Here is an 18,950-nt window from a genome sequence, read left to right as displayed (position 1 = left end):
GTGCTTTCTATTGCTGTCCGCTTGCAGAAGCTAAGATTTATGTCACTGTATTATGACTGATACTAATTTAATTGACCATTCTTGGCTCAGTTAGCAGAGTGTAAGGTTAACTTTGTTTTGACTGGTGACTGTTTAACTTTTCACTTGACTTTTTGAATACATTTTAGTGTGAAAAGCGAGCCATATAGTTGTGTGTGATTTTTGCAGCGCGTATGCTCACTTCATTCCGCTGTCATCTCGCTCCAGTGCTGGGATGTATTACACCATTACAGATAAGAGAAATGAGTATCTTATCTAACTGTTCAGGTGCATAGCTGGATAATATTCTGGTGCACTGCTGCAGGAGTCTGAAAAATCTTGCACAGTCCACTAAATTACTATGGAAATGAAGAATACAACTTAAAACCTGTGTCAAAAGAGTAACTTTACTACAAAATTTACAAAATAATTATCTGCCTATAATAATTGTCAATAGAAAATGAAGTATATGTTTTTAATCAGCATATTGTTTAAAAGACATGGGCCATATTGGAAAATTAAACTGTTAAAATTACAATATGATTCTTTGAGATAAATGAATTTTAAGTACAGATATGCCAATACACAATATCATAAATACATCTAGTAATGATGCATTGTGGGAGTTTTTCATAAGCGTGGAGGACCCATATGTCACACACATCAAGGCATAAGACCATGTTTCACACAAGTGAAAGAATATTTTAATAAACCGTGCTTTTATCTCAAGTAATCATACTGTGAGGTGATATGTTCTATTCATTACGAGTGTCTTTTTAAACAAAGTCTGAAAGACTTGATGAATGATTTAATTAATGACTAACAACCGGTTATTTTATTTTCACAACCGTTAATCCTAGGTACTGAAATTATTGCAGAAATCCATATGGTTAATTTAAACATCTAAAATGTGTTCAATCAGTTTTTTTCCATGACTTATCTTATCATTAGACTCTCAATAGTTTTAGTTGTAATCCTTCTGTGTTATACTCAAAAACTGAAAATTTCCAACAACTAGAAATATATGTTTTGGGTTTCTTATTGTACGATATTTTATGACATTGCATATGGACAATTAGAAAGGTTAACGCAACCTTATTAAAGAATATGAAGACATAAATAACCTTTTTTAATCTATTGTAACTCATGTACTGTAACCCATATCTTAAAAAGAGAAAAGTTACAGCATTTGGAGCATCTTATATTTCCAATGTTTGCTTTATTCTAGGGTGTTGGTATTTGAGAATGTTACTGAAGTGGTTCAATGTGCTCAAGGATTACTTGATAGAAATACAAAAATAATGAAATTTATATTAAACAGGTTCAGATTAAAGAAAATCAAACTAGGTAATATAGATATTGGTCTAAATTTGAATAATTCAGTTTTTTAAATGCAACATTATAAGCATCACAAATATAGAGGAAAAAATGGCAGACCCCAAATGTTGAAAGGGTTACACCAGAAATGTTAACCTATCTTGTCCGTTTGTGTATGCGGATGGACCTCCTGTATATTTCCAGCATGTTATGTATTATTATAGCCATCACATTAACTATAGGCTGAGATTCAATAGTTCTAACAAATTTTATACTGATGTATAAACTGCCGATTTATGCATTGGTGTGATGATTCTGGGTAATTTATCAAAGAGATTTATTAAAAAAATGTCCTATATTAGATATCCTCAATCTCTCTCTCATATATATATAAATTGCTACATAACCAACATAGTTGATTTACAAGGTTTTTACAGTTGTCATGTAGATTTCACAGTATAAAAGAGATTGCCAGCCTCCCACATAAGGCCCATGCTTACATTGTGAAAGACTTGGCAAAACCATCGCTGCTAACTAATGTATCTTTGACAACATTTAAAAGTAAATAAATCTGCATGCATGGCACCATCTTAAATTACCAGTTTCAGTAGAAGATATAGAGATTTTTTTCGGATAATGTTGAGAATACTTAAAATGAAACTATCATACTCTCGTGGTTTTACACATTAGTTCTTCCTTTCATTGAGAAAAAATGCATTGAAAGAAAGATGATTGAGTTTTTAAGTGATGCGCAGGATGAGTGTGAAATTTTGCAATCAGATACATATTGTTTATTCAGAAACAGCTGTTTTTCTTCACTGCCTAAATTTCTTTATCTTTCTTTTGCTTGGAATTTAACTGTCAGTTTTTGAATGATTTATCCATACATTTAACAATACTGTCATTAGTCTACATGATTATGTGGGTTGTAATAATATCATTAGCAGACACCTGGGAAAAGGAGAAAAATATTAAGTGTTCATAATGTAACAGACAATAAAAATGATAAGCATCTTTGAGTTGGAAAATACATTAAGAAGTTTATATTAGTTGAACATTTGAATCATGAAAGGAGCTTAGCAAACTCTATATATAAGGAAATGAATAACTCCATAATAAAAGCAAAATACTGCAGATACTGGAAATCTGAAATAAATACAAGAAATGCTGGAAATACTCAGCAGGTCTGGCAGCATCTGTGGAGAGAGAAGCAGAGTTAACGCTTCAGGTCAGTGATCCTTCTTCAGAACTTCTGAAGAAGGGTCACTGACCTGAAACGTTAACTCTGCTTTTCTTTCCACAGATGCTGCCAGACCTGCTGAGTATTTCCAGCATTTCTTGAATAACTCCATACCTCACTTCAAAAATAATACTTTTTACCAGCCACATAATAAAAGGCATATGTTTGATAATACAATAATGCTTACACATGGTCTGCATTTATGGAAATTGACAAATCACCTCTCATTAAATCAAACATATTGGCCCAGAGTTTGCTCTCAGCAGTGAGGGAATGGCTTTCGCTGTTCACATTACTCAGAACTACTCACAGACTTTTTGCAGGCTTGTCTACTAATCCGCCATCTTTTCCAGTGCAGCTCCCTCTACAGGGGATTTATGGCACCTGTGAATAGGGCAACAATAGTGAGACTCGTCAATCAAACAGATTGAACTATCCGCACTGAGACATGCAGAGTCCAAATCAGGAATATAAAGCAGGAAATATAAATTAGCTTTAAATGATATAGAAAAAGTGAAGTAAAGATTGAGAAGTAAACCAGATGGCACAGTGGCGCAGTGGTTAGCACCGCAGCCTCACAGCTCCAGTGACCCGGGTTCAATTCCGGGTACTGCCTGTGTGGAGTTTGCAAGTTCTCCCTGTGTCTGTGTGGGTTTCCTCCGGGTGCTCCGGTTTCCTCCCACATGCCAAAGACTTGCAGGTTGATAGGTAAATTGGCCATTAGAAATTGCCCCTAGTATAGGTAGGTGGTAGGGAAAATATAGGGGCAGGTGGGGATGTGGTAGGAATATGGGATTAGTGTAGGATTAGTATAAATGGGTGGTTGATGGTTGGCACAGACTCGGTGGGCCGAAGGACCTGTTTCAGTGCTGTATCTCTAATCTAGTGATTCTGTTTGTTTTACTTTTTACTATGAAAGGTGAAAGGTGAATCAAGCATTTGTACACTAATGGTTTGATGTGACAATTATATGAGTTTGAAGATAAATAGCAACAGTTAGGAAAGGAGTGTGATGCCTGGCAGTGCATCGGACAAAACATAACAAAATTACATCATAATTTACATACTAAAATATTACCTGACTTGTCTTTACTCAGTTAGGTGTTCACAAGGGTTGGTTCATAACTATGCTTTGTGATATTGAAGTGAGGTCTGTGGTCTTTGATTCCTTGTTTTAAAAGCTTTTTGTTTTTATTTTTTTAAGTGTCAAGTTGTGCAACATTAATGTGAATCATATGAATCAATTTTGCAGAAACTTTATATTGAAAATGTTTTTCAGTCTTCCCTCTAATAGTTAAGTGAACACAATATCAACTAATTGCAAGATTTTATGACAGATCTGAATTTCTTTGCACTACTTCATTACTTAAAAAAAGAAATAAAAGCATGCCTTGAATATTATTGTGCAGAAAATAAGCTCGCACTGTTGGAGAGAAACATTAACAAATGATGTAACAATTAAGATAGTAGAAATGAGAATAGCAGGTTATGCAAATTACATTGTACATGCAATGATAGGAAAGAAAATGTATTGCATGGATAAATTTCCACAAGTCAAATCTCTCTGTCTCAGTCTCCTCTCCATTGCATTTATGTTAAAGTTAAGCTTGCACATATCAGGAAGTCACAGTGCATAATAGTTGGAAAACCCCATGATGTGAAACAATTCACTTCATATGAGGAACTAATTAGGGTTTTTTGAAAGCAAAAACTAGGAAGACTCTGGAATTGTGGAGATTGGCTGTATTGCAAAACAATTTGTGTGTACCATAATAATCATCATATATCCTATGGTTTGAATGATGCTACATCAATGTATGCTACATACGCACTGATTATACACAACAGCATAATATTGCATGTAATTATAATGCAGTACTCAAATGCCTACATGCTTATAGCACCATAAATGTTCTTTATACACAGAGCAAGGAGAATCCTGTAGTCAGCTTGTGTACCAAAGAATGCCACCTACCTAAGCACCAATGAAACTGTCACCACTTCCATTCGAACCACGTACTAACAATAATTTGCATTTTAATATAGTGCTTTTCACATGCGGGAAGAATCTCAGAACACTTCACAATAACGAGGAAAGATAAAGGAAGCGATCACTAAGGTAGGGTAGAGTGAGGCGGATGAAGAGATTTGAAAAAAGGATGAGCATTTTGCAAGGGCAAAGAAACTTAGAAAGGGCAGGGGTGATGGATGTGTGAGACTTAACGTGAATGAGTATGTAGGTTGTGCCATTTTGGATGATTTGAAATTTGTGGAAGGATGATAATTGGAAGTAACTTAAGAGGACATTGGAGAAACCCAGCATTGAATAACAAAAACAACAATTTGTATTTCTCTAGCACCTCTAACATAATAAAACTTCCCAAGGAGCTGCACTGGAGTGTCATAAAGCAAAATTTGATACGAAACCACATCAGGAGATATTAGAGCAAACGACCAAAAACTTGGTCGAAGAGGTAGGTTTTAAGGAGCATTTTAAAGGAGAAAAGAGAGGCAGAGAGGTTTCAGGAGGGTATTCCAGAACTGAGAGCCCAAGCAGCTGAGAGCACAGCTGCCTGCCAATGGTACAGTGAGTAAAATCAGAGATGATCAAGAGGCCAGAATTAGAGGAGCACTGGTATCTCGGAGAGCTGGGGGCTGGAGGAGATAGGGAGGGCTGAGGCCATTGGAGAATTTGAAAGCAAAGATGAGAATTTTAAAATCAAGATATTTCTTAACTGGGAGCCAGTATAGGTCAGTGAGGACAAGGGTGATCGGTGAATGGAACTTGGTGTGAGTTAGGATGTGAGAAGCAAAGTTTTGGATGAACACAAGTTTACAGATGGATGAATGTGGAGGCTGGTCAGGATGGTAACAAAGGCATGGATGAGGGTTTCAGCAGCAAATAAGCTGAGGCAGGAGCGGTGTTGAGCAACGTTCCGGGCGATATTCAAAATCATGAGGGGTCTAGACAGACTATTTAGGAAGAAACTGTTCCCATTGACGAAAGAGTCAAGAATCAGAGGACACCAATTTAAGGTGAATGGCAAAAGAACCAATGGCGACATGATGAAAAACTTTTTTATGCAGTGAGTGGTGAGGATCTAGAATGCACTGCCTGAGAGTGTGGTGGAGGCAGATTTAATCATGGCTTACAAAAGGGAATTGGAGAAGCACCAGAACAGAAAATATTTGCAGGGCTACGGGGAAAGAGCAGGGGAGAAGAACTAATTGAGTTGCTTTTGCAGAGAGCTGGTATGGACATGATGGGCTGAATGGCCTCCTGTGCTGTAACCATGCTATGTTTCAATATGTGGAACTAAGTGCTCTTAGTGATGGCGCAGATATGTGTTCAGAAGATCATCTGGGATCAAATATGACACTAAAGTTGTGAACAGTCTGGTTCAGTCTCAGACAATTGCCAGGGAGGGGCAGGGAGTCGGAGGCTAGGGAACAGAGGTGATGAACGTGATGATCGTCACTGTAATGTTGAGGAGGAGGCACAGGTTCAGGCACTGAGCACTGGTAAGGAGGTAGTAGCGGTGATGGGTATGAATGAACAAACACACTGGGGAGGTGGTGGCATAGTGGTATTGTCAGTGGACTAGTAACTCAGAGACCCAGGGTATTGCTCTGGGGACATGGGTTCGAATCCCACCATGGCAGAAGGTGGAATTTGAATTCAGTTAATAAAACTCTTGAATTAAAAGCTAGTCTAATGATGGCCATGAAACCATTATCGATAAACCATTGTCGATTGTTATAAAAACCCATCTGATTCACTAATGTCCTTCAATGAAGGAAATCTGTTGTCCTCACCTGGTCTGGCCTACATGTGACTCTAGACCACACCAATGTGGTTGACTCTTAAATGCCCTCTGAAATGGCCTAGCAAATCACTCAGTTGTATCTAACCGCTATGAAGTCAACAAGGAATGAAACAGGACGGATCGCCCAGCATCGACCCCGGCACCGGAAACAGCAACGGCAAACCCAGCCCTGTCGACCCTGCAAAGTCCTCCTTACTAACATCTGGGGGCTTGTGCCAAAGTTGGGAGAGCTGTTCCACAGACTAGTCAAGCAACAGCCTGACATAGTCATACTCACCGAATCATACCTCACAATGTCCCAGACACTGCCATCACCATCCCCGGGTATGTCCTGTCCCACCGGCAGGGCAGACCCACCAGAGGTGGCAGCACAGTGGTATACAGTTGGGAGGTTGTTGCCCTGGGAGTCGTCAACATTGACTCCAGAACCCATGAAGTATCATGGAATCAGGTCAAACATGGGCAAGGAAACTTCCTGCTGATTACCACCTACCACCGCCCTCCCCCCTCAGCTGATGAGTCAGTACTCCTCCATGTTAATCACCACTTGGAGGAAGCACTGAGGGTGGCAAGGGTGCAGAATGTACTCTGGGTGGGGGAACTTCAATGTCCATCACCAAGAGTGGCTCGGTAGCACCACTACTGACCGAGCAGGCCGAGTCCTAAAGGACATAGCTGCCAGACTGGGTATGTGGCAGGTGGTGAGGGATCCAACAGGAGGGAAAAATATACTTGACCTCGTCCTCACCAATCTGCCTGCCACAGATGCATCTGTCTATGACAGTATTGGTAGGAGTGACCACCGCACAGTCCTTGTGAAGACTAAGTTCCGTCTTCACATTGCCCTCCATTTTGTTGTGTGACACTACCACCGTGCTAAGTGGGATAGATTTTGAACAGATCTAGCAATGCAAAACTGGGCATCCATGAGGTGCTGTGGGCCATCAACAGCAGCAGAAATGTAGTCAACCACAATTTGTAACCTCATGGCCCAGCATGTCACCCCCTCTAGCATTACCATCAAGCTGGTGGACCAACCCTGGTTCAATGAAGAGTGCAGGAGGGCATGCCAGGAGCAGCACCAGGCATACTTCAAAATGAGGTGCCAACCAGTTGAAGCTACAACCCAGGACTATTTGCATGCCAAACAGTGTTAGCAGCATGCGATAGACAGAGCTAAGCGATAGACAGAGCTAAGCGATCCCACAACCAACGGATCAAATCTAAGCTCTGCAGTCCTTCCACATCCAGTCGTGAATAGTGGTGGACAATTAAACAACTAACTGGAGGAGGTGGCTCTAAAAATATCTCCATCCTCAGTGATGGGAGAGTCCAGCACATCAGTGCAGAAGATAAGGTTGAAGCATTTGCAACAATCTTCAGCCAGAAGTGTCAAGTTGATGATCCATCTCAGCCCCCTCCTGAAGTCCCCAGCATCACAGATACCAGACTTCAGCCAAATTGATTCACTCCACATGATATCAAGAAATGACTGAAGGGACTGGATACTGCCAACATTCCGGCAATAGTATTGAAAACTTGTGCTCCAGACTAGCCACGCTCCGAGCCCAGCTGTTCTAGTACAGCTACAACACTGGCATCTACCTGGCAACGTGGAAAATTGCCCAGGTATGTCCTGCCCACAGAAAGCAGGACAAATTCAACCCGGCCAATAACCATCCCATCAGTCTACTCTCAATCATCAGTAAAGTGATGAAAGGTGTCGTCGACAATGCTATCAAGTGTCACTTGCTTAGCAATAACCTGCTCAGTGATGCTCAGTTCGAGTTCCGCCAGGGCCACTCAGCTCCTGACCTCATTACAGCCTTGGTTCAAACGTGGACAAAAGAGCTCAACTCCAGAGACGAAGTGAGAGTGACTGCCCTTGACAACAAGGCAACAATTGACCGAGTATGGCATCAAGGAGTCCTAGCAAAACTAGAGTCAATGGGAATTGGGGCAAACTCTCCGCTGGTTGTAGTCATACCTAATGCAAAGGAAGATGGTTGTGGTTGTTGGAGGTCAATCATCTGAGCTCCAGGCCATCACTGCAGGAGTTTCTCAGGGTAGTGTCCTCGGCCCAACCATCTTCAACTGCTTCATCAATGATTTTCCTTCAATCATAAGATCAGAAGTGGGGATATTCTCTGATGTTTGCACAATGTTCAGCACCACTTGCGACTCCTCAGATACTGAAGCAGTCTGCGTAGAAATGCAGCAAGACCTGGACAATATCCAGGCTTGGGGCTGATCATGTCAAGTAACATTGGCGCCACACAAGTGTCAGGCAATGACCATCTCCAACAAAAGGGAGTCTAACCATCTCCCCTTGACATTCAATGGCTTCACGATTGCTGAATCCCCCACTGTCAACAGCCTGGGGGTTAAAATTGACCAGAAACTGAACTGGAGTAGCCATATAAATACCGTGGCTACAAGAGCAGGTCAGAGGCTCGGAATCATGCAGCAAGTAATTCACCTCCTGACTCCCCCACTGTCAACAGCCTGGGGGTTAAAATTGACCAGAAACTGAACTGGAGTAGACATATAAATACCGTGGCTACAAGAGCAGGTCAGAGGCTCGGAATCATGCAGCAAGTAATTCACCTCCTGACTCCCCAAAGCCTGTCCACCATCTACAAGGCACAAGTCAGGAGTGTGATGGAATACTCTCCATTTGCCTGAATGGGTGCAGCTCCAACAACACTCAAGAAACTCAACACCATCCAGGATAAAGCAGCCCACTTGATTAGCACCCCACTTGATTAGCACCCCATCCACAAACATTCACTCCCTCCACCCCCGACGTACAGTGGCAGCAGTCTGTGCCATCTACAAGATACACTGCAGCAACGCACCGAGGCTCCTTAGACAGCACCTTCCAAACGTGCGACCTCTACCACCTGGAAGGAGAAGGACAGCTGATGCTTGGGAACACCACCACCTGCAAGTTCCCCTCCAAGCCACACATCTCCCTGACTTGGAACTATATCGTTGTTCCTTCACTGTCGCTGGGTCAAAATCCTGGAACTACCTTCCTGACAGCATTGTGGGTGTACCTACCTGACATGGACTGCAGCGGTTCAAAAAGGCAGCTCACCACCACCTTCTCAAGAGCAATTAGTGATGGGCAATAAATGCTGGCATAGCCAGCGACGGCCACATCTCAGGAACAAATAGTTGGTTAGTTGTAGGGGATAAACATCTTGGGATGTTTGTATTGGAATGGACGATGCAAAACAAGCAGCACTATACTGTAAATTGGAAGATGGTGTAAGCAAAATCAATTCCTGAGGTATTCACTGTCACAATTCACACAAGTGATATCTTACAACTGTTATTTGTAAAGCAGTTTGCATGGCAACACCAATGGCATCTGCAGTGGAGTCCTTATGCAACCCATACGCCCAGGAAGATCATCTCTCATTGATATTTTTTCTACTGCTATGGATGCTTTTGGCTGGGATCAATTCACTTGGACCACAAAATTCTGGGCGTTAATTGTAATGGAGATCAGTGGGTATCATCAGGAGATGCCCTTCATCAGCAGCATATACAGAGCAGTGCAGAAGCAGCTGGTTTATGCTGATGTCAGCAGATGTTCTGTCATCACATAGCTTGTATAAGTGAAACTCCAACAAAGAATGCACTCAGACTTAATCACCCCTACAACACTCCAGTTCTTTTGCAGCCAGAGGGAGCATTTAGTCCTAGTACACATAGACTGCTAATATAAAGTTCATGGCACGCTACAAACACATCAGAAAATGCATTAGACACATGCATAACAAGCATTAAAAAACTCAAAAAAATTAAATCGCTCTTAATATTTCATGCAGCTTGCCTGCCTTTCATTGGAGTGAACTTCAGAGGCAGTGCAGAGCAGATGGTTAACTGTACCTGCAGGTCTTCATGGATCAGGCGAGCCTAAAACTCCTCATCCATTATCTACTAATCAATCCCAGGTAGCAGACTCTGTACAATACATCTGCTGCCTGGGATAATACCTACTACAAGCCACATGTATGCTTTGCCCTCTGTGCTCTAAATCCACCTTCACAACCAATGCTGCTGCAGCGAATGAGTCTATGGGCTGAATTTGAGGCGAGCTTCAAAAACGGAGGGGGCGCATTTGCGAGAGTTACTCCGCGTAGCCGCTGAGATATTTAGCACAGCAGCTCATTTAAACGGCCTGGGCGGACCGCCCCCCCTCGATGACGTGGAGGGGGCAGGTGCTCTGGCAACGGCAACAGTGTCCGGCGCCACTGCACTGGCGCCGGCATCATTTTCACCCCACTCCTCCACCCCACCCTGAAAACTTAACTCTACCGCCTCCCCACCAGTGTTCCACCTTGGATCTCCAAATGGCGATCCGAAGGCATGCGAGTTCTGGCAATCAGCTGGAATAGCGATGCGGGAGGGTCGGCACGACAGAGTATTTATTCATTCATTTAAATTAATTAACATATGTTAATGATGTCCCCAACAATGAGCGGCGGGGCGGCTGCCACAAGGCGTCACCACCACTGATAATATGGGATGGGGTGGGGCCTTCCAGTCATCGAGGCTCAAGGCAGGCCTCTCCCAGAGGTATTTTCCAGGACCCCCACCATGATCCCTGACAATAGGGGCCCAGTAAAATTCAGCCCTTTGTTTCACCACAAAGATGACAACACAGAAGAAAGTCACAACATTTAACATGGATTTATATGGTTTTCTCTGGGAACCAATGCATGCTCAAATAACAAATGGTAATACTATTTTGTAATTATTTTTCATGTATTAAAATGACACAATTTGTTAATCACTGATGTTTGAACAGTGCAAATCAAATTAGATACCAGTGTTCTGGTGTTAAATAATTATGGGCTTTTCCTTGCTTTTAAAAATGCTTTGGTTTTAATCTCCAATTTTTGTTTATCTTTCTTGAATTTAAATGTTTCCTTCTTCCTTTCCTATCTCTTTTCATTTTTTTTTAATCGTTCATGGGATGTGAGCGTTGCTGGCGAAGCCAGCATTTGTTGCCCATCCCTAATTGCCCTTTGGTAGGTGGTGGTGAGCTGCCTTCTTGAACCACTGCAGTCCATCTGGTGTAGGTACACCCAAAGTGCTGTCAGGAAGGGAGTTCCAGATTTTTGACCCAGCGACAGTGAAGGATCAGCGATAGAGTTCCAAGTCTTGGCTTGGAGGGGAATGTGCAGGTTGTGGTGTACCCAGGTGTCTGTTGCCCTTGTCCTTCTAGGTGGTAGAGGTCATGGGTTTAGAAGGTGTGGTCGAAGGAGGCTGGACGAGTTGCTGCAGTGCATCTTGTAGATGGTGTACATTGCTGCCACTGTTTGCTGGTGGTGGAGGGAGTTTAATATTTAAGCTGGTGGATAGGGTGCCAATCAAGCTTTGTCCTGGATAGTGTCGAGCTTCTTGAGTTGTTGGTGCTGCACCCATCCAGGCAAGTGGAGAGTATTCCATCACACTCCTGACTTGTGCCCTGTAGATGGTGGACAGGCTTTGAAAAGTCAGAAGGTGAGTTACTCGCCGCAGAATTCCCAGCCTCTGACCTGTTGTTTTAGCTATAGTATTTATATAGCTACTCCAGCTCTGTTTCTGGTCAATGGTAACCCCCAGGATGTTGATGGTGGGGAATTCAGTGATGGTAATGCCATTGAACGTCAAGGCAAGATGGTTAGATTCTCTCTTGTTGGAGATGGTCATTGCCTGACACTTGTGTGGCATGATTGTTATTTGCCATTTATCAGCCCAAGCCTGGATGTTGTCCAGGTCTTGCTGTATGCAGATATGGACTGCTTCAGTATCTGAGGAGTCGCGAATGGTACTGAACAGTGTGCAATCATCAGTGAATATCCCCACTTCTGACCTTATGTTGGAGGGAAGCAGCTGCAGATGGTTGGACCTAGGACACTACCCTGAGGAACTCCTGCAGTAATGCCCTGGGGCTGAGATGATTGGCCTCCAGCGACCACAACCATCTTCCTTTGTGCTAGGTATGACTCCAACCAGTGGACAGTTTTCCCCCTGATTCCCATTGACTTCAATTTTGCTAAGGTTCCTTGATGCCACAATTGATCAAGTGCTGCCTTGATGTCAAGGGCAGACACTCTCACCTCACTTCTGGAGTTCAGCTCTTTTGTCCACGTTTGGACCAAGGCTATAATGAGGTCCAAAGCCAAATAGCCATAGCAGAACCCAAACTGAGCATCAGTGAATATGTTACTGCTAAGCAAGTGCTGCTTGATAGCACTGTTGGCAACACCTTTCATCACTTTGCTGATGATTGAGAGTAGATTGATGGTGTGCTCATTGGCCAAATTTGATTTGTTCTGCTTTTTGTGGACAGGACATACTTGGGCAATTTTCCACATTGCCAGGTAGATGCCAATATTGTCGCTGTACTGGAGCAGCTTGGCTAGGGGCGAGGCTAGTTCTGTAGTACTACTGCCAGGATGTGTCAGGGCTCATAGCCTTTGCAGCTTCCAATGCCTTCAGCCATTTCTTGATATCACATGGAGTGAATCAAATTGGCTTAAGACTGGCATCTGTGATGCTACCTCAGGAGGAGGCCTAGATGGATCATCCACTTGGCACTTCTGGCTGAAGATGGTTGCAAATGTTTCAGTCTTGTCTTTTGCACTGACAGGCTGGGCTCTGCCATCATTGAGAATGGGGATGTTTTTGGAGCATCCTGCTCCTGTTAGTTGTTCATTGCCCACCACCATTCATGACTGGTTGTGGCAGAACTGCAGAGCTTTGATCTGATCTGTTGAATATGGGTTAACTTAGCTTTGTCTCTCGCTTGCTGCTTCTGCTGTTTAGCGTGCATGTTGCTTCATCAAGTTCGCACCTCATTTTTAGGTATGCCTGGTGCTGCTCCTGGCATGCTCTCCTGTACTCCTCATTGAACCAGGGTTGCTCCCTGAACTTGATGGTAATGGTAGAATGAGGGATATGCCAGTCCATCAGATTACAGATTGTGGTTGAATGCAATTCTGCTGCTGCTGATGATGCACAGCCCCTCATGGATGCCCAGTTTTGAGTTGCTAAATGGGTTCTGGATCTATCCCATTTAGCACGGTGGTCATGGCACACTACACAATGGAGGGTATCCTCAGTGTGAAGATGGGTCTTCATTTCCAGAAGGACTGTGTGGTGGTCACTCCTACCAATACTGTTGTGGACAGATGCATCTGTGACAGGTAGATTGGTGAGGACAAGGTCAAGTAGGTTTTTCTCTCTTACCACCTGTTGTTGGCCCTTTCTGGCAGATATGAACTTCAGGACTCGGCCAGCTAGGTCAGTAGTGTTGCTACTAAGCCACTTTTGATGATGGACAATGAAGTTCCCCTCCTAGCTTTCATTCTGTGCCCTTGCTACCCTCAGTGCTTCTTCCAAGTGGTGTTCAACATGGAGGAGTACTGATTCATCAGCTGAGGGAGGGTGGTAGGTGGTAATCAGCAGGAGATTTCCTTGCCTGTGTTTGACCTGATGCCATGAGACTTCATGGGATCCAGAGTCAGTGTTGAGGACTCCCAGGGCCACTCCCTCCCAATTGTATGCCATTGTGCTGCCACCTCTGGTGGGTCTGTCCTGCTGGTAGGACAGGACATACCCAGGGATGGTGATGGAGATATCTGGGACACTGACTGTAAAATATGATTCGGTGCGTATGACTATGTCACTCTGTTGCTTGACTAGTCTGTGGGATAGCTGTCTCAGTTTTGGCACAAGTCGCCAGATGTTAGTTGGCACCTAACTATTACCAATCGAAAAGACTTAAGCCTATCAGTGTGATTATGTAACTGGCCACTTGGAGGTGCATGAGAGCTGTTTAAATTGACCATTCTGATTTCCTCTGAACACCAAGCACTTCTGCTTGGTGCCTCCCAGATAGTCCGGAAAGAGGCTGAACTTTTTTTTGTTGCTTTATTAACATTTTATGAGAAAGAGAATTCTTGTAACATAATCTTGTTATAATTCGCAAGAGTACATTCAACATACTCACATTGCAATTGAACTTTAATCAGCTATATTAAAGTGTTTCCTGAATATATGATTCTTCATTGAGATAAAAATACAGTTGACTACCAAACATCTTCATTGCTATCATTCATATCGATGATATATTCTGAGAAGACACATGGAATAATGAAAGATATGAAAACTTAATCCAAATAAGTATTTACAGTGAGTTTATCAGTTAATTGTTTTCACCATATCAATGCCACTTTTAAGTCTGCATTTCTGTTTCTTTTTAGTGCATTGTTTCACCTCTAGAAAACAACTATTTTCACAGTTATATGTGAAAATATTGCACTGCATTGATTTTTAGAATTTTTAGAAATTTTGAACTCGAGGTTAGAATTTTCAACCTTCTGTTCTTAAAGTGATTTTATTCAGTAAATGGCAGATAATGATGAGTCCAACTTTCTGATGATGTGAGAGTTATCTGTGAGAACTTTATTAACTTATATATAGTTAGAGGCACTTATGAAGCCAAAGCCAATTGATTGGAGATGGTCTAATCTGCAAACATTTTAAATTGCTTTTTACTGCTAGATATTTAAAATTAGTCACTCCAATTATGTATATACTAAAGGTGCAATTAGAAGAAAATGGGAATGCTAGGAATGCAAAGCAAAAACAGAAATTTCTGGAAATACACAATTGCTCAGTCAGCTTACTTAAAGAGGAAAGGCAGGTCAACGTTTCTAATACAACCTCCAGAGTTATACCCAAAATATTAACTGGATTTCTCTTTTTATAGGTACTAATTGACATTCAGTTTATTTCCAGCATTTTCAGTTTCTGTTACATATATACCAAAGGTAATCTTTTCAAAGATAACTATTTGGAGTATATAATTCAAGATATCACCAATGTAGTATATGGTGGTTTTTTCAGCACCAGTTTATGGAGCAATGTTGCCCTTGAAAATATGTGGCTATTCCAGTGTATTCTTGCTATAACTTTAGTGGGAGTCTGCTGGAAGTGTTGGAAACTAGACCAGGTACAGGATCGTGGGTTTGCGCCTATGTTTCTAGGAAGGCCTTGTGGCAGTAGAGTCTCTGCCTGCACCTTACAAGACCATCGACACATCTGGGGGAGGGGGTGGGAGGTGCAGTCAAGGCTGGAATTGGGGGGCTCTGCACATGGGGGTTCCCATGTTCCAGGCCTCTTTAGAGCCTGCTGTATGAGCGATGCAGTGTCTGGTTGGACCAGCTGTACTAATTGGTCCCACAATCATCAGTGGGTCTATGTGATTTAAGGCCTGGAACCTTGAAAATCTGGTCATAATTATTTTTTAAATTACAAAGGAAGCTGGGGAGCCTATCATTTTATTTGATGGTGTTGGGGTGGGAGTAGGAATCTAACCCCTAGCCCTAACTCTTCAGTTTGACGTTCTGGCTCTTCAGTTAAGGTGGTGCCCCAGATATGCCTTGAGGCCACCAAAGACATTTAAATCACAGGACCTTCCCATATCCTGCAGACCTTAGCAGGATCTGCAGCAGTCAAGGGCATTTAGACCGAGCTGTGTAACCCCATGGATTTCCGAAACCTTTATCTCCCACCCTTCATGGACAGTACAAAATTTGTGTTTTGTAATTCTTACTGTTATGAGATTATTTGGGTATAACCAGTGCTAACAGCTTATGAACTAGGAGCAGGAGTAGGCAATTCAGCCCCTTGAGCCTGCTCCGCCATATAATATGATCATGGTTGATCTCATCTCGGCCTCAACTCCACTTTCCTGCCCGTTCTATAGCTTGTTGCGGAATAATGATCTGACGGTAGCACAATCATTACAATAGTGAGTCAGTTTTATACAATGCTGGTTTGGGAATAAGAAAGCCAGTAAGAAATGTGTTTTACTTTACTGGAAAACCAATTCTGATTGCCCAAGAAGTAATGTATTTTCTAATGACCAATTATATTGTGATACATTAGTAGTTCAAATACAATGGCAGTATCGACAACTAGAAAATGCCAGTCTCGCAGCTGCTGTGCTTATTGAGCACAATGCTATTGATTAATTTAAGAGTTTCAAGGTGAATCAGGTCCAGTGAAGCACATTTTTAAACTAACTTAGATGGAGTTATGAGTGAGTTCAGGGAATCAATTTGCACTCAGAATTCTGAATACTTGTATTTTTGCTTGAAAAATGCTGTCTCCTAAGAAATTCATGTATTTTTTTCCCAGCAGATCATTCCATATTTCAAGAGTGGTTAATTTTGAAGTAAAAATTGCAACTGCAGTAGGCTCTGTCAGAAAATGGCAATAGATATATTCATTACCTTCATGATTTTTAAGGGTTGAATGTCGAATTTTTTGAGCAAGCAATCAGTTGGAAGTTTTGTTATTAGAGATGCAGTAGGGCACAGCGCTTACAACACTTGGGTAAGTTTTTATCTTCACCGCCTGGATGAAATTCTCAGAGCAGATTGGCTGTCCAATGTAGAAACTGCTTGACGTTCATTCCATTTGGGATAAAAATTGGGTAAGGTTCTACAACAAGTGAACAGTCTGCTCTGCTGGATAACTGCCCAGGTGGTGAAGATGGAAATTTACCCTACCTTCTTTTCATCTTTGGCACCTGAATCTAGCTGAATCTTATGGATTGAAATTTCTTCAATCTGCAAGCACAAATGAATTTATTTGGATGGAACATAAGCAGTCTCATTCCAGTAACTCGTGAATTTGAATCCACACTGGTCTTACTTCAGCTGAAACTGGGACGAAACTGCCAGTTACATTAAGCTAAAATTATGCCTCTTGTGGGGAAAAATGGAAATACCAAATTTGTACGAAAGCTGTTCTGAGGTTTGGACTAAGGCATCTTTGGAGAGGGGAAGATGAGAGATTGTCTTTGATTCTGTAGATATGTTACGTTCATCTTTAAATTAGCAGTAAAAATATCCTCTGATCGCCACTTGTGGCAAAAATGTAAGTGGCCTCATTTCAGGGAAGAGGCTGTATTGCCTTATCCTGACTTATACTATATGCCTGGTCTAGAAGTTCTCGTTTCTGATACTTGGGCTGGAACTTTACACCCCCTGCAGAAGCAGGCTGGGTGGCGGAGGGTATATACAATCAGGTGGGATGACGGGAGTGCAGTGCCCGTTGCCTACCCACCTCCACTGGTATTTTACCAGCAGCAGGGGAGGCGGCGAAAATACGAACATATGAATTAGGAGCAGGAGTAGGCCACTCGGCCCCTTGAGCCTGCTCCGCTATTACCTCATAATAAGATTATGGCTGCTGTGATTGTGTCCTTGATTCTACATTCCTGCCTACCCCCGATAACCTTTTACCCCCTTGCTTATCAGAATCTATCTACCTCTGCTTTAAAAACATTTAAACACTCTGCTTCCACCGCCTTTGGAAGAAGAGAATTCCAAAGATTCTTGACCCTCTGAGAGAAAAAAAAATTCTCCTCATCTCTGTCGTAAATGGGCGACCCCTTATTTTTGAATAGTGACCCCTCGTTCTAGATTCTCCCACAAGGAGAAACATCCTTTCCATATCCATCCTGTCAAGACCCCTCAGGATCTTACATGTTTCAATCAAGTTGCCTCTTACTCTTCTAAACTCCAGTAAATACAAGCCTAGCCTGTCCAAGCTTACCTCATAAGACAACCCACCCATTCCAGGTATTAGTCTAGTAAACCTTCTCTGAACTGCTTCCAATGCATTTACGTCGTTCCTTAAATAAGGCGACCAATAGTGTACACAGTACTCCAGATGTAGTCTCACCAATGCCCTGTATAACTGAAGCATAACCTCCCTACTTTTGTATTCAATTCCCCTCACGATAAATCATAATATTCTATGAGCTTTCCTAATTATGTGTTGTACCTGCACACTAACCTTTTGCAATTCATGCACTAGGACACCCAAATCCCTCTGCATCTCAGAGCTCTGCAATCTCCCACCATTTAGATAATATGCTTCTTATTTATTCTTGCATCCAAAATGGACAATTTCATATTTTCCCACATTATACTCCATTTGCCAGATCTTTGCCACTCACTTAACCTATCTATATCCCTATGTAGCCTCCTAATGTCCTCTTCACAAGTTACTTTACTACCTATCTTTGTGTCTTCAGCAAATTTAGCAACCATATCTTTGGTCCCTTCATCCAGTCGTTTATATAAATTGTAAAAAGTTGAGGCCCCAGCACAGATCCCTGTGGCACAACACTCGATACATCTTGCCAACCAGAAAATGACCCATTTATGCCTACTCTCTGTTTCCTGTTAGCTAGCCCTGCTATAACGTCTTTAATTTAATGCTTCTAACATTTTTCCTAAGACTGATGTTAAGCAAACTGGCCTGTAGTTTCCTGCTTTCTGTCTCCCTCCCTTTTGAACATTCGCTATTTTCCAATCTAATGGAACCTTCCCCAAATCTAGGGAATTTTGGAAAATTAAAACAAATGCATCAACTATCGCACTAGCCACTTCTTTTAGGACCCTAGGATCAAGTCCATCGGGACCCGGGGACTTGTCAGCCCACAGCTCCAACAATTTGCTCAG

This window comes from Heterodontus francisci, chromosome 19 (assembly GCF_036365525.1).
Source record: "Heterodontus francisci isolate sHetFra1 chromosome 19, sHetFra1.hap1, whole genome shotgun sequence".
In the NCBI taxonomy this organism is placed as follows: domain Eukaryota; kingdom Metazoa; phylum Chordata; class Chondrichthyes; order Heterodontiformes; family Heterodontidae; genus Heterodontus; species Heterodontus francisci.
This window is presented reverse-complemented; position numbering follows the sequence as displayed.